We start from the raw sequence: 6,884 nt of genomic DNA on the forward strand, positions 1-6,884 counted from the left end.
CTAATAATTAATGTGCAACAAGAAAATGGTATTTACACACATATATTGTATCTAGGTTATATTGTAACACATGTAAAATGTATGGGATTACCTGTCATGGGGGGAGGGAGTGGAGAGAGGGAGGGGATAATTTGGAAAAATGAATTAAAAAAAAAAAAAAAAGGTGGATCTCTGGACCCACTGGAAACTATTATCGTTTGTTGCATATTAATTCATTCTACTGGCAGAGTAATCTATTTTTTTTTTTTTTAACAAGTATCATTAGTATAGTTTGAGATCTAGGTTTCCTTCTTTCTTTCTTTTAAAATTATTTCCTTTGAGATTTTTGCCCCTTTAGATTTGTTATTTTGTTTTTCTGTATACCATTTACCCATGAAATACTAAAGGTCTCAAGTTAAGGCCTACAGATGCATTGGGTATATGCTTTATTAAGGATACATGGTGGGACCTAGACTCAAATTACAATCCAAGGATAGGAAGGCACAGATACTTGATGGAAAGAATAGCCAATGCAAAGATAACCACACATAAATCAAATTATTGAAGCACTAAGTGAATCAACAAGCATTCACTGAGTGCCAACTAAGTGACTGATGCTATACTGGGCACCAGAAATACAACTATAACTATAAAATGAAACATTTCTTAATTACAAGGAACTCCTGTATTCTTTTTATTATGTTTTAGAATAAACCTGCCTAGTCATTTAACCTATTTATTCCCCTCAGTACGGTATAATACCTTGAACATATTAGGTGCTCAGTAAATATTTTGAATAAGTGAGTCCTATTACTTAAAAAATTGGGTTAGAGCCAGTAGGAATGACATCTCCATGATTACAGGCTACCTTTAGAGAGGTTTTATGTATGATTAAAAAAAAAAAAAAACAACACACCATAATGAGACAAGGTTGAGAGAAAATATTGGCTCATCATGAGCTGATATGATTCCTGCCTATTGGAACATTGTTAAGCAATTATCTCTTTATTCTTCAATGTGACAAAAATCTGGCAAACCACAATAGATTATTTCATACAATATTTGAAAAAATGATATAAAATATACCAAAACTTACATTAAGTATTGGGCACATGTTTTTGAATAATGTTACACAAACTTACCGAGAATTTTCTATTCTTCAGATGCTTTTTTTTTGGAAGGCTGTTTTTAAGAGATTATTTTAAAATAATCACAACATGAATGATTATGCAATATTAGAGAGAAATTTATCTGATTTTTAAACATATATCCTAGCCAGCAGAAATTTGCTGACAAGTTGCCCAGGCTGTCTTACACACTTGTTCCATCTGGCTGAAATGCTTCAAGGTCTGATTTAAGGGAAATGTAAGAAGGTAAGATTGATTGGAAAGCTGTCAGATAGCAACATTTATGCCATGTTTACAACATTGTAAATGGTATCTGAGTGGGGTGAGAGACAATACTAGTATAATAGAAAGACCCAGTTTTTGTAGTCAATAAATAAAATGTAGTTATCATTCTTGGTCTCATTTTTTATTTTATTGCAATAAATGGTTTTGTTTTATGAGCAGACATATGGGATGTTACGAATAAGAATCTTGAAGTATGGACAGATGAGTTCTGACCATCATTGGAGGGAACTTTATTAACAATGAAATCAAAAATCTATTTGAATATTTGAATTGAGGACTTATATTTGTGAGTTACCATGTGGTAACTAATGATTGTCTTCAGTGTACAATTTAGGAGATATAGTAGTTTCAAAAGGCTTAAGAACTCTGATGAAAGCAGTGACCCATACTGTGATTTCAGAAGACTGATGATGTGGTTAGCCTTCTAAATTTGGTATGGACTAGAGATGCAGAATAAAACAGTTTCCAAACATGACCAATATATTGATTTGTTTTGCTTGTCTATACATTTTTGTTATAAAGGGGTACTTTAATGAGGGTGGGGAGGAGATAGAGTTCTCTAGGAAAGCTCCAAGGATTCCAGGGTCCTATACTCATTACTAAAGTATTTACATTTTGAAATAAATCAATCTTCTGATTCTAGGATAGGCCTGACTCGGAACAATCACCTGGAAGAAACTAACTATAGGTCCAATAGTAAAATAAAATGAGATACTTTTTGGCCATTCGGTGATTAATAAAAGATTTACTTTGTTGGAAAATCTAAAGCAATTAACATGTTGGGTCTCAGCAAGGTTACTTATGGGTATATAATAAGTTATAAGTTATAAGTTCCTTAAGTGCTCTCAATGATTGTTTATAAGAATCTTTTAAGTATTTCTTTTGTGTATTGCAAGTAAAAACTTCTCCATACTTGATTTATATTATGCAATGAAAACTTTTCTACTCTTTTCCCTTTAAGGAAAACGCAGTCTGACATTTGCCAGCCATGTGACTTTGGGCAAAAATTCATTGAGCTTGCCAAGACCCTAGGTTAACAACTAAGTTTTGATGTATCTAGAGTTTGAGTTTTCCGTAATGTTTTATTATAAAGTAGTTAATATAGAAGAACTTTATTGACAATTCTATACAACAATGTTTAATATTTCATTTTTTTACTTACTAGTATTTTCCCCCTAATTTCATGCAAAGATAGTTTTCAACATTGATTTTTTAAGATTCTGAGTTTCAAATTTTTCTTATCTCCTTTCCTTCCAGCCTTCCCAGTGGCCACCCAAAGACAGCAGACATATATGTAGTGGTTATACATGCACAATCAAATTATGCATATTTTCACATTAATTATATTGTGAAAGAAGCAGAACAAAAGAGAAAAAACACAAAAAAGAAAATAAAAAAACCCCAAAACATAGTCATATCAGCAGCAAAGAGTGATACTTTTTTTCCTTGCTACAATTCTAATTCTTAAAATTTTTCTTCTCATAATACAAAAGCTAACACATCTAGAGCTGATAATGGGTGTCTTTGTTTTACTCTTGATCTTCTTGAGAATGCTTCTAGTTTATCCCCATTACATATAATGATGCTGATGGTTTTAGATAGATGGTGCATATTATTTTAAGGAAACATCCATTTTACTTAGATTGTTAGAATTACTGGCACACCATTGGGCAAAATAGCTAATTATTGCTTTAATTTCTTCTTTGTTGGTGGTGAGTTCACCTTATTCATTTTTTATCCTGTCAATTTATTTTTCTTCTGTTTTAAATAATAAAATTAATCAAATATTTTTCTATCTTATTGGTGTTTTCATAAGGACAGCTCTTAGTTTTATTTATTAGTTTAATAGTTTCCTTTCAATTTTATTAATCTCCTTTTATTTTTCAGAATTTCTAATTTGGTATTTAATTGGGTAATTTTTAATGTATTCTTTTTCTATTTTTTAAAACTGCATGTCCAATTAATCAGTCTCCCCTTGGTGGAGGGAGGGATGGAAAAAGTTGTAACAGAAGTGAGTGCAAGGAACAATGGTGTAAAAATTACCCATGATTTTGTTCTGTCAATAAAATGCTATAATTAAAATTAAAAAAACATAATAAAAATATCATATGGCAAAAAAAAATCAGTCTCCCCTTTATTCAATTCATGTAAGCATTTAGAGATATAAAATTTCCTCTAAGAACTGTCCATATTCCATAAGTTCCATAATAATGTTTTCTCATTATTGTTGTTCTCTGACATAATTATTGTTTCTGTAATTGTTTAATTATTGTTTAACCCACTCATTCTTTAGGATTAATTAAGTTTCCAATTTGTTTTTACTCTATGCCTCTTTATACAAAATTTTTATTGTATAGTGATCTTTAAAAGTGTATTTAATAGTTCTGCCTTTCTGCATTTGTGAGGTTTAATTGTCTAGGTCCATATATCACTGAGAAAAAAGTATATTTCTTCCTATCCTTAATTTTTCTCCAGAGGTTTATCATATCTAGCTTTTCTAAAATTTTACTCATTTCCTTAACTTCTTTCTTATTTTGTGGTTAGATTTATCTAATTCTGAGAGAGGGAGTTTTGCTATTTATTTCTTCTTGTAACTTAACTTCTCTAAGAATTTGGATGCTATACCATTTGGATGCATAGGTTTAATATTGATATTACTTCATTATCTATGGTACCTTTTAGCAAGTTAGTTTCCTTCTTTATTTCTTTTAATTAGATCTCCTTTTGCTTTTGCTTTGTCTGAAGTTAGGATTGCTACCCTGTTTTGTTTTTGTTTTTTTTTTTCTTTTACTTCTCTTCAGCTAAAGCATATTATATTCTGCTCCAGCCCTTTCACCTTTACTCTCTATATATCTCTCTGCTTCATATGTGTTTCTTATAATTATAGGATTTTGCTTTTTAATCCACTCTTATCTGCTTCCATTTTATGGACATGCCATTCATATTCACAGTTATGGTTACTGCCTATTTCCCTCCATTCCCATTTATACTTTTCCTGTTCCTCACCACCAGTGTTTGCTTCTGATCACTTCCCTCAGTCTACCTCCTTTCTATCAGCCTCTCCTGCTTTCTTTCTTCTCCCTTTCTCCTACGACTTCCTTATAGGGTAAGATACATTTCTATACACAACTGAGTGTATGCTACTCTTTTTTTGAGCCAAATCTGATGGGTAAGGTTCAACAATGTTCATGCCCTCCCTTCTTTTCCACTACGATGGTGTCTTTTGTGCCTCTTCATGTGATATAATTTAACCTATTCTGCCTCCTTTTCTCTTCTCCCAGTACAATCCTTTTTTTAATAGTATCACATCAAAGTCAACTCATATCCACAACCTCTGCCTATATTTTTATTCTTTCCCATTTGCCTTTTTATGCTTCTTGAATCTTTTATTTGAAGACTGAATTTTTTATTCAGCTCTGGTCTTTTTATCAGGAAGTCAAACGCCCTATTTCATTATTTCTAAGATATGTTCAGAGAACCAGCTAAAGACACCAATTACTGGAAATGATTGTTATGATAAAGATCTCGTTATTTTAAACACTTAGGGAGTATTTATAAAATGCCTTGAGCTTTTAAAAATCCATAGTATTTGTCTGCTTAAGTGATCCCCATTTTATAACTATTCAATTTCTTGCTATTATATAATACAACATGAGAAATTTCAAGTCTTTTAAGATAGCAGGGGACCTTAACCTTTTTTTTGTGATATGGATCTTTCTAATAGTCTGATAAAGCTTATAGACTTTTACAGAATGTTTTTAAATGCATAAAACAAAAAACAGAATTACAAATGTCAATTTTATTGAAATAACTATCAAAGTATTTAAAAAAGTTTATGAGCCCTAGACTAAGATTCTCTGGTCTATGGTCTTAATAAATGAAGTAAAAATTATTTCCTTAAAAGATTAGTATTTTCTTATTATTAATAATGACATCATAAATAAGTGAATACAACTTCCCTCTTGCCAGAGAAAAATTCAGGTGGTGACTATTATTTAATGTGTGAAGGATCATAGAGTAATTTCATTCTTATAAATTATGCTACTTAGCTTTAAATAGACCATAAGGTAATGGTTTAAATCATAAATTTGCATAGGAAATGAAATACAAATTGTAAAGTAAAAAATATTATGTAAGAATTTCATATTAAGCAATTATATAAAAGACAAATGGAGATGATTATATCAGTGTGCCCAATACAAAAATGAATTTGGAGATGAGCTCTGATCAGTTGTAATGTTCAGAAAACTTAATGTTTTCGATTACTTTCCATAACAAATAATATTCAGAATTTTATAGTAGGTATTTGAGATTTGCCAAAGCCTGATGTGAAGGACCAGATTTAAAGTTAGCCTAGACTATGTAATTCTTTGTTTATAGGTTTTAGATTATGAAAAAGAAAATACAACTGTAGCTCATCAAAATTGTGCCTCTAAGGCACAATACCTTGTTCATTCAGTCATTAAAAAGCTTAGTATAATCCAAAGAAAATATGAACACTGACATAGGGGACTCTCCAATTTGTGAGGCAGCTCCATAAATTTTGGCATCAAAAAATTCCACATGTTGAAAAAGCAATTAATCACTTGTGTTAGCTATCAAGCTATGCTTTTAGCTGTTTCCTCTAACAATTTCCCTAATGCTCTACATAGTTCCCTATATTTTGATTTCTGAGCTCAACTAACTTAAATCTATCAAAATGCTAATTCACTAAAAATTTGGCTGAACTCAGTTGCCATACTTACTATAAGTATTTTAAAGAGGGTCACACCAAATGTCTTTTAAAAAAACTTAAATTTTTTAAAACGTTTGATAGAGGTTTAGAATCTTTGAGGTAAATTAGCCAGCTTAGGAGGAGCAATTTATAATCTTAAAATGCCACTACTTCCTTACTGATATGTCTTTAACATGAAATGTGTTTAGTTTCTAGCAATCCATTCTGTAGTTTTCATGCTGAAAATATGCTGAAACTTGAGAATGTGCAATTAGGTTTTATATTTTCTAAGTGTGTTTTGCAAACAATGACAAAGAATTGATAGGATAAGCATGAAAAAGTTGAACTTAAATTATCACCTACTTAAATAATTTAACAAAAATCTGAGCAGATTTGCAGTTCTCTGTATTTTATCTCCAAAAGGAACATGGTTGCCTCCCTTTGCTCAGAACAATACAGTATAGAATGAAACTTTGGAAACTAAACCAGTCTAGTCTGTATTCAATTTATTCATCTACAGCTAGATACAGTACAGACATCATTAGCAAAATAAATGAATTCTTACATGCAAGCAGGACTGGTACATCTGTACCTCATCATTCACATGAGTTTTTGGAAAATAAACTTGTATGGTATAGAAACTTCCAATACTCAAGTCTCACTGGAAAGTACTTATGTTCTTATTCTATTGTGTTTATTTTTAAGGGGCTGCTGCACAATTGAGGAATTTGTTCTTTGTACAATTCACTGAGTGCTTAAATTTAAAAAAAAAAATCTAG

The sequence above is a fragment of the Sminthopsis crassicaudata genome, chromosome 1 (assembly GCF_048593235.1).
Source record: "Sminthopsis crassicaudata isolate SCR6 chromosome 1, ASM4859323v1, whole genome shotgun sequence".
Lineage (NCBI taxonomy): Eukaryota > Metazoa > Chordata > Mammalia > Dasyuromorphia > Dasyuridae > Sminthopsis > Sminthopsis crassicaudata.